We start from the raw sequence: 10,540 nt of genomic DNA, 5'->3' as shown, positions 1-10,540 counted from the left end.
TGTGGGGTGTGTGTGTTACGCTAGCTGTGGGGTGTGTGTGTTACGCTAGCTGTAGAGTGTGTGTGTTACGCTAGCTGTGGGGTGTGTGTTACGCTAGGTGTGGGGTGTGTGTGTGCGGGTATGGGTGCCATATGTGTGTGTGTGGAGGGGAGGTGGGATGCTGTATTGATCATGTGTAGCTAGACCACATGTCTTTTCTCTGACAGTGGGGTTGGCTTTTTTATGATTGGTCTTGTGATGCCCTACTTAAATGTAAAGTCCATCCAGACTGATCGGTTATTCCTTAACCAGTGGTAAAAAAAAAATGCTGTTCTGGACTATCTAATACCACGGTTGTATTTCTGAAGATGCTATTTCATTTACCTTGGAATTGGACTGGACTTTCTCTTCTTTCGAATGTGAACTGGACAACTCTTCTCTCTCCTTTCAAATAAACTGGACATTCTTGGGGGCTTAAAGCCGGACTCTTTGGGGGACAGCAGTTAGCCTTGAAGTGTGGGCCAGTAACCTGAGCTTAATGGTTCCTGTTCCCAGATTGCATCTGCCGCTGTGCCCTTGAGCAAGACACTTTACTGTTAGATCAAATTGCTCCAGGGATTCTGCACTGTGGCATACGCTGTGCCTCTCAACCGCACTGCAACATCACAAAAAAAGGACAATACAATTCTATGCTACTGTACTCTACTCTGTTCTGTTCCTAATGTACTATGTTCTTCTCACTTCTGTCAAAGCCATAGAGCCAAGGGATAGATGGATCATATTCATTATTTTCTACTGATCTCCCTGAACTGTTCTAGTTGTTAACATTGCCTGTAAATAGTTCTGATTGTTTGTGTGTTGCATTAATTATTGTCTTATTCCGATGGCCAAACAGTTAGACTTCCTGTAGTTGAATGTTCCTGTCTCTGTTCTCTGAGCGAATGTGTGTGATCTAACCAGTAGACGGCTATATTGTCGTATATTCAGAGCCATAATTTATCGTACGCTTGAGGGAGAGGTTGTCCCTAACCACAGATCTAGGATCAGATTAGCCAACTCCAAAGCTTAGCCATTAGGGAGGATACAAAAAGATATGACCCAGAAGCAGTGGTTAGGGACAATAGCTCCCAACCCCAGACAGTATATGACCATGATTGTTTTCTGTTTTTGTTTTTTTACTGGATGGACCTCCTCAATCGTGTGCTGTGCTCTGGTGTTGTGTAGCATATTGTATTCTATAACTAATTGTTTCTCTCAAACAGGAAATGCTCCTATCCTCTTTTGTGAATCCTCTACAGACGCCTACCTATCCAGTAACATGATGTGGTGTATACTATAGAATCGTTTCATGAAACTCCTCCCTGATGTTTGAATAAAACACTGTCCAGAGAATCATATTAAGTCAATGTAAATATTTCCATAGCTGGACATATTCCACCAAACCCGCATTGCATACTGTACACAGTGTGTGTGCGCACATAGGCAGCAGTAGTTTGTAAACGCAGACACTGCGTAAACAATGCTTTTGTGGGTTTGATTGAATCCCGGCCAGAGGATTTATGTCTCTGTTTAACGCTGTGAAGAGTCTGACCCAGTAGAAATGTAAAACTGTCTTACAGCCATCTGTGTGTTCCTCTGACGGGTCTGTCTCTGTACTGAAACATGGTGGACTATTAAAAGAGAGCAGGTCCTGTGTTGGTCTCGATGTGGACTTTTCTTTAATAAAACAGCTGCTTGATGGCTAGGTCCTGTGTTGAGCTGTATGTGGCTGTACTGTTCCTTACCTCATAGTAACACCTGGGGGGAAAACTGTCCCTTTAAGAGCAGGAGTTGAGTGACACCAATTAGGTAAAAGTGTGAATGAGTGGGTTACAGTAGCGAAAAAGAAAGGAAACGAGAAGTAAAGTTGTGGAAAATAGGAAACCGCTAGACTCGTTTTTAGTCGGAGTGATGGTTTTGGACCAATGTAAACTGGGAGATCCTTATGAAGTCTAGTTAAATGTCATTGATGCATTGGGTGACGTGGCGTCAGTGAGGGTCACAAGAAGTGGGCTTATTTTGATTTTATGTGTGTCTGCGGAGCAGAAGAATCATACATTGGGCCTCAAGAAGATATATGAGTGGAATGTTTTGTGTATGGCTCTTCAAAGCAGAGCGCGTATAAAGGGGGTTCTCTCTGGGCCGGCCTATAAAATGTGAAGATGTAACACCTAAGCTGACTGACCCGTATGGTAGATAGAGTGAATAAATTAATTTTTATCCATGTACAGTTGAAGTCGGAAGTTTACATACACCTTAGCCAAATACATTTAAACTCAGTTTTTTCACAATTCCTGACATTTAATCCGAGTAAAAATTCCCTGTCTTAGGTCAGTTAGGATCACCACTTTATTTTAAGAATGTGTCAAATGTCAGAATAATAGTAGAGAGAATGATTTATTTCAGTATTTATTTTATCACATTCCCAGTGGATCAGAAGTTTGCATACACTCAATTAGTATTTGGTAGCATTGCCATTAAATTGTTTAACTTGGGTCAAACGTTTCGGGTAGCCTTCCACAAGCTTCCCACAATAAGTTGGGTGAATTGTGGCCCATTCCTCCTGACAGAGCTGGTGTAACTGAGTCAGGTTTGTAGGCCTCCTTGCTCGCACACACTTTTTCAGTTCTGCCCACAACATTTCTATAGGATTGAGGTCAGGGCTTTGTGATAGACACTCCAATACCTTGAATTTGTTGTCTTAAGCCATTTTGCCACAACTTTGGAAGTATGCTTGGGGTCATTGTCCATTTGGAAGACCCATTTGCGACCAAGCTTTAACTTCCTGACTGATCTCTTGAGATGTTGCTTCAATATATCCACATAATTTTCCTACCTCATGATGCCATCTATTTTGTGAAGTGCCCCAGTCCCTCATGCAGCAAAGCACCCCCACAACATGATGCTGCCACCCCTGTGCTTCATGTTTGGGATGGTGTTCTTCGGCTTGCAAGCGGCCCCCTTTTTCCTCCAAACATAACGATGGTCATTATGGCCAAACAGTTATATTTCTGTTTCATCAGACCAGAGGACATTTCTCCAAAAAGTACAATCTGTGTCCTCATGTGCAGTTACAAACCGTAGTCTGGCTTTTTTATTGTGGATTTGGAGCAGTGGCTTCTTCCTTGTTGATATAGGATATAGGACTCGTTTTACTGTGGATATAGATACTTTTGTACCTGTTTCCTCCAGCATCTTCACAAGGTCCTTTGCTGTTGTTCTGTGATTGATTTGCACTTTTCACACCAAAGTATGTTCATCTCTAGGAGACAGAACGCTTCTCCTTCCTGTGCGGTATGACGGCTGCGTGGTCCCATGGTGTTTATACTTGCGTACTATTGTTTGTACAGATGAACGTGGTACCTTCAGGCGTTTGGAGTTGTGGAGGTGTACAACTTTTTTTCTTTGAAGGTATGCCTTGAAATACATCCACAGGTACAATTGACTCAAATTATGTAAATTAGCCTATCAGAAGCTTCTAAAGCCATGACATAATTTTCTGGAATTTTCCAAGCTGTTTAAAGGCACAGTCAACTTAGTGTATGTAAACTTCTAACCCACTGGAATTATGATACAGTAAATTATAAGTGAAATAATACATCTGTAACGAATTGTTAGAAAAATGACTTGTGTCATGCACAAAGTAGATGTCCAAACCGACTTGCCAAAACTATAGTTTGTTAACAAGAAATTTGTGGAGTGGTTGAAAAATGAGTTTTAATGACTCCAACCTGTGTATGTAAACTTCCCACTTCAACTGTATGCAGAGTCTCTCCCTTCTCATGTTGGGCTAAATGAGATAGCCTGTAAGAGCCTCCGTTGCACAAACCCCTTCAGTGCCATATATGCAAAAGATTTGGACATGTCAAGTGTATGCAGACAGGAAGAGAATCGAATGGCAGTGGAGGTTAGATATTGTGGCTGCGAACATGCACACACATTTCCAGATTGCACTGTTAGGGTAAAAAAGACAGAGGTGGCACAAGTAAGGGCTGTCCAGCGTGTCGCCTATCTGGAGGCGGTGAGAAGAGTGGAAGGAGCGAGTAGAGCTGAAGACGCGATGGTAGTAGAGCCTACACCAGTGACTGTTTCTCAGCAACCAAGGGATCCTGATATATTGGATGTTAAAAAGGTGGACTATGTAACATTTATTGCAACGGTCATAACCTGCACAGCAGAAATGACGTCCTCCAGCAGTCTCCTGTCTGAATATCAGTTCCAGTGCTCTATCTGTCTGGATGTGTTCGCTGAGCCAGTCACCACTTGTCACCAGTCACCACATGTGGACACAACTTCTGCAAGGCCTGTTTTAGTGGATACTGACTTGTGCCAGTCTCCACTGTGTAAGTGGCCTTCAAACAAGAGACCATGGGCCCTGTTTCCCAAAAGCATCTTAAAACTAAGTTTGTCGTTAAAACCATCCTTTGGTTCTAAGATGAACATAGACTTAATATGCTTTTGGGAAACCGGGTCCTGATCTCAGTGGAAATACTTGCTTTGCTGAGATTGCTGCTCAGTTCAGGAAGTCAGTATAAGTGTAATTGAAAGCTCCCTATAGCCCGGACCAAAGCCTTGCCAAGCCTGGAGAAGTGTCCTGTGACGTTTGCAACAAGGTGCAAAGCCCTAAAGTCCTACCTGGAGTGTCTGACCTCTTTCTGTGAAATGCACGTGCAGCCTCATAAGAGAATCGCAAGCATGAAGAGACACAAGCTAATTGACCCTGTGGAGAACCTGGAAGACAGGATGTGTAAGAAGCATGACAGACAAAAAATTATCCAAGATGGCGTAGCAGTCAGACGTCTTTTGTCCTCGTCTTGTCGTGTCCCGTGTATATATCTTTTTCTTCGCATATCTTTTAAAAATTCTTTCTAAAACTCAACTTCAAAACACTCTCTGAAACCTGCCTCACCCAATGTGGTGCGGATCAGTTTTTTTCTAAAGTATTATTCACCTCGAATCCGAAATCCCCCAACAGAAGCTAGCCAGCTCACTAGCTACTAGCTAGTAGTCAGCAGCTAACTTTTAGCTCAGAAAGCTCTCGCCAGTCTGTACAACACGACTCAAACCAGAGCATACCAGACCTATTTTCTCTCCATATCCCCGAATTCCTACCGCAAGCTCTAGACATTTTCACCTGGATCTTCGCAGCTAGCTAGCTGCTATCCGAGTATTGGCTAACGTCAGTCCCGGAGCAAGCATCAATTAGCCTGAAGCTAGCCCATGCTAGGTTCTTTCTCCCGGTTAGCTAAAGAGGCCCTTCAGCCACCCCTGGGCTACAATACCCGGACCCCTTCTACTGCCGGTACGGGGCACGGAACCCAGCCGATCCTTCACGAATGGACTACGACATAATCTGCTCGAGGGGGTACTCAACTGGCCTCTACATCGCGACCACCCCTGATTACCCGCTAGCCGTGGCCCGCTAGCTGCTAGCTGTCTAGAGCATATTGGACTGTTAGCTGTATAGATCCATCGGCCAATTTCTTGGGCCACTATAACTATTATGCCAATTGGACTTGGACTCCTCTGCTACTCGGAACCCTACTAATCCATCACGACTGGTCTACCGACGTCACCGCACGCGGAGGCCAAAACAGACTTTCCTCCGTCAAGACGTCCCTTTAAGGCCCTTCTGCTAGCTTGCCAGTCCCGGTCTGCTAGCTGTCTGAATCGCCGTATCTCCAGCCAGCCCAACCACTCACTGGACCCCTATGATCACCCGGCTACGCATGCCTCTCCCTAATATCAATATGCCTTGTCCATTACTGTCCTGGTTAGTGATTATTTGTCTTATTTCACTGTAGAGCCTCTAGCCCTGCTCAATATGCCTTAACCTAGCATTTAGTTCCACCTCCCACATATGCCGTGGCATCACCTGGTTTAAACGTCTCTAGAGACAATATCTCTCTCATCATTACTCAATGCTTAGGTTTACCTCCAATGTACTCACATCCTACCATACCCTTGTCTGTACATTATGCCTTGAATCTATTATCTTATGCCCAGAAACCTGCTCCTTTTACTGTCTGCTCTGAACGCACTAAACGACCAGTCCTGATAGCCTTCAGCCGTACCCTCATCCTACTCCTCCTCTGTTCCTCTGGTGATGTAGAGGTTAATCCAGGCCCTGCAGTGCCTAGCCCCACTCCTACTCCCCAGGTACTCTCATTTGTTGACTTCTGTAACCGTAAAAGCCTTGGTTTCATGGATGTTAACATTAGAAGCTTCCTCCCTAAGTTTGTTTTATTCACTGCTTTAGAACACTCTGCCAAACCGGATGTCCTAGCCGTGTCTGAATCCTGGCTTAGGAAATTTCCATCCCTAACTATAACATTTTCTGACAAGATAGAACTGCCAAAGGGGGCGGTGTTGCAATCTACTGCAGAGATAGCCTGCAGAGTTCTGTCTTACTATCCAGGTCTGTATCCAAACAATTCAAACTTCTACAGTTAAAAATCCATCTTTCCAGAAACAAGTCTCTCACTATTGCCGCTTGCTATAGGCCACCCTGTGCTCCCAGCTGTGCCCTGGACACCATATGTGAATTCATTGCCCCCCATCTATCTTCGGAGCTTGTGCTGCTAGGTGACCTTAACTGTGACATGCTTAACACCCTGGCCATCCTACAATCTAAGCTTGATGCCCTCAATCTCACACAAATGATCAATGAACCCACCAGGTACAACCCCAAATCTGTAAACACAGGCACCCTCATAGATATCATCCTAACCAACTTGCCCTCCAAATACACCTCTGCTGTCTTCAACCAAGATCTCAGCCATCACTGCCTCATTGCCTGCATCCGTAATGGGTCTGCGGTCAAACGACCACCCCTCATCACTGTCAAACGCTCCCTAAAACAATTCAGCGAGCAGGACTTTCTAATCGACCTGGCCAGGGTATCCTGGAAGGATATTGACCTCATCCAGTCAGTAGAGGATGCCTGGTTATTCTTTAAAAGTGCCTTCCTCACCCTCTTAAATAAGCATGCCCCATTCAAAAAATGTAGAACCAGGAACAGATATAGCCCTTGGTTCTCTCCAGACCTGACTGCCCTTGACCAGCACAAAAACATCCTGTGGCGTTCTGCATTAGCATCGAACAGCCCCCGTGATATGCAACTTTTCAGGGAAGTTAGGAACAAATATACACAGGCAGTTAGGAAAGCTAAGGCTAGCTTTTTCAAGCAAAAATGTGCATCCTTTAGCACAAACTCAAAAAAGTTCTGGGACACTGTAAAGTCCATGGAGAATAAGAGCACCTCCTCCCAGCTGCCCACTGCACTGAGGCTAGGAAACACTGTTACCACCAATAAATCCACTATAATTGAGAATTTAAATTTCAAATTTTTCTATGGCTGGCCATGCTTTCCACCTGGCTACCCCTACCCCGGTCAACAGCCCTGCGCTCCCCACAGCAACTCGCCCAAAACCCCACACACTTCCCCTTCACCTAAATCCAGATAGCTGATATTCTGAAAGAGCTGCAAAATCTTGACCCCTACAAATCAGCCGGGCTAGACAATCTGGACCCTCTCTTTCTAAAATTATCTGCCGAAATTGTTGCAACCCCTATTACTAGCCTGTTCAACCTCTCTTTCGTATCGTCTGAGATTCCCATAGATAGGAAAGTTGCCGCGGTCATCCCCCTCTTCAAAGGGGGAGACACTCTAGACCCAAACTGCTACAGACATATATCTGCTCTACCCTGCCTTTCTAAGGTCTTCGAAAGCCAAGTTAACAAACAGATTACCGACCATTTCAAATCCCAAAGTACCTTCTCCGCTATGCAATCTGGTTTCAGAGCTGGTCATGGGTGCACCTCAGCCACGCTCCAGGTCCTAAACGATATCATAACCGCCATTGATAAGAGACATTACTGTGCAGCCGTATTCATCGACCTGGCTAAGGCTTTCGACTCTGTCAATCAAAACATTCTTACTGGCAGACTCAACAGCCTTGGATTCTCAAATGATTGCCTCGACTGGTTCACCAACTACTTCTCTGATAGAGTTCAGTATGTCAAATCGGAGGGCCTGTTGTCCGGACCTCTGGCAGTCTCTATGGGGTGCCACAGGGTTCAATTCTCTGTAGACTCTCTTCTCTGTATACACCTCCAGATGAGCTTCAATGCCATACAACTCTCCTTCTGTGGCCTCCAAGTGCTCTTAAATGCAAGTAAAACTAAATGCATGCTCTTCAACCGATCGCTGCCCGCACCTGCCCGCCCGTCCAGCATCACTACTCGGGACGGTTCTGACTTAGAATATGTGGACAAATACAAATACTTAGGTGTCTGGTTAGACTGTAAACTCTCCTTCCAGACTCACATTAAACATCTCCAATCCAAAATTAAATCTAAATTACCTATTTCGCAACAAAGCATCATTCATTCATGCCACCAAACATACTCTCGTAAAACTGACCATCCTACCGATCCTCGACTTCGGCGATGTCATTTACAAAATAGCCTCCAACACTCTACTCAACAAATTGGATGCAGTCTACCACAGTGCCATCCGTTTTGTCACCAAAGCCCCATATATGACCTACCACTGTGACCTGTATGCTCTCGTTGTCTGGCCCTCGCTTCATACTCGTCGCCAAACCCACTGGCTCCAGGTCATCTACAAGTCTCTGCTAGGTAAAGCCCCGCCTTATCTCAGCTCACTCGTCACCATAGCAGTACCCACCCGTAGCACGTGCTCCAGCAGGTATATCTCACTGGTCACCCCCTCTCCTTCCAGTTCTCTGCTGCCAATGACTGGAACGAACTGCAAAAATCACTAAAGCTGGAGACTCACCTCCTTCACTAGCTTTAAGCACCAGCTGTCAGAGCAGCTCACAGATCACTGCACCTGTACATAGCTCATCTGTAAATAGCCCATCCAATCTACCTCATCCCCATACTGTATTTATTTATTTATCTTGCTTCTTTGCACCCCTGTATATCTACTTGCACATTCATCTTCTGCACATTCTACCATTCCAGTGTTCAATTGCTATATTGTAATTACTTCGTCACCATGGTCTATTTATTGCCTTACCTCTCTTATCCTACCTCATTTGCACATGCTGTATATAGATTTTTCTATTGTATAATTGATTGTATGTTTGTTTATTCCATGTGTAACTCTGTGTTGTTGTATGTGTCGAACTGCTTTGCTTTATGTTGGTCAGGTCGCAGTTGCAAATGAGAACTTGTTCCCATCTAGCCTACCTTGTTAAATAAATGTGAAATACATTTTTTTTTTTTACTCCTGGAGATGTTCTGTAGGACCGACTAGACGTGTGTTTTTCAGTTCTGCACTGAGACAGACCACAAGACTCACCACAGTTGAACTGGGGAAGACGGAGGCACAAGTACAGCAGATGATCCAGGAGCGAATCCAGATGATTCAGGAGCGAATCCAGATGATTCAGGAGCGACTCCAGATGAATCAGGAGATCAAACAATTAATAGTGGTCAGCAAGAGAGATGCAGAGAGAGAGAGAGAGATGACAGACAGCATGCAGGTCTTCACTGATCGGATGCACTCTATTGAGAAATACCAGGCTAAATTCACTGAGGAGAAGCAGCTCTCAAACACTAAGGACCACCTTCACCAAAGTTCCCCATCCCTGTGTACCCCTCCAAACACCAAGGACTGGTCTGAGATCAGTAATCACAGTGAGCTGTGTGTGGTGAATGTGAGGAGAGTTTTGAGGAGCTCTGTGTCTGAGCTGGAGGAGAAGGCGAGGAGAGAATTTCTTGAGCTTGGGGAGACTCTGGACCCTGATACAGCAAATACCTGGCTCATCCTATCTAAGGACAAGAAACAAGTGAGAACTGGAGCAGAATGAATAATCTCCCTGACAACCCAGAGAGGTTTGTTTGGAATCGCTCTGTCCTGGGAAAGGAGGGCTTCTCAGGGAGATTTTACTATGAGGTGCAGGTGGAGGGGAATACTTGGTGGAGGTTAGGGGTGGCCAGAGAGTCCATTGACAGGAAGATGTATACACAGAGCACTAAGAATGGATACTGGAATGTGGGACTGAGGGATGAGTATGAGGCCTTCAGCTGTTCCCGTGTCACTTTCTTCTTGGCGAAGCCCCAGAAGGTGGGGGTGTTTGTGGATTATGAGGAGGGTCGGATCTCCTTCTATAATGTGGAGGCCAGGTCTCATATGTACTCTTTCATTGGCTACACCTTCCCTGAGAAACTCAGTGTTATTTGAAATTGGGTTAATGATGAAAACTCATTGGTCATCTCCCCCGTCAATCACATGGCCTAGTAAACTTGTTGAGAGGAGAACTGAAAATGTTGATCCTACGTCATGTTCTGTTTGCCTAGCTATGTACACTGAGAGTACAAAACTTTAGGGACATGACATAGACTGACCTGGTGAATCCAGGCGAAAGATATCCCTTATTGATGTCACTTGTTAAATCCACTTTAATCAGAGTAGATGAAGGAGAGGACAGGTTAAAGAATCATTTTTAAGCCTTGAGACAATTGAGACATGGTGTGCCATTCAATGGGC

General features: G+C 44.8%; 1 pseudogene; it reads left to right on the top strand.

The window, feature by feature from the left end:
* The window catches only part of LOC139028176 (E3 ubiquitin-protein ligase TRIM39-like), a 13,771-nt pseudogene extending 3,537 nt beyond the window's left edge, over positions 1 to 10,234 (top strand).
* The last annotated feature ends 306 nt before the right edge of the window (positions 10,235 to 10,540 follow it).

The sequence above is a fragment of the Salvelinus sp. IW2-2015 genome, linkage group LG8, assembly GCF_002910315.2.
Source record: "Salvelinus sp. IW2-2015 linkage group LG8, ASM291031v2, whole genome shotgun sequence".
Taxonomy (NCBI): domain Eukaryota; kingdom Metazoa; phylum Chordata; class Actinopteri; order Salmoniformes; family Salmonidae; genus Salvelinus; species Salvelinus sp. IW2-2015.
The sequence above is the reverse complement of the archived record's forward strand: the minus strand, read 5'-3'. Positions and strand labels throughout refer to the sequence as shown.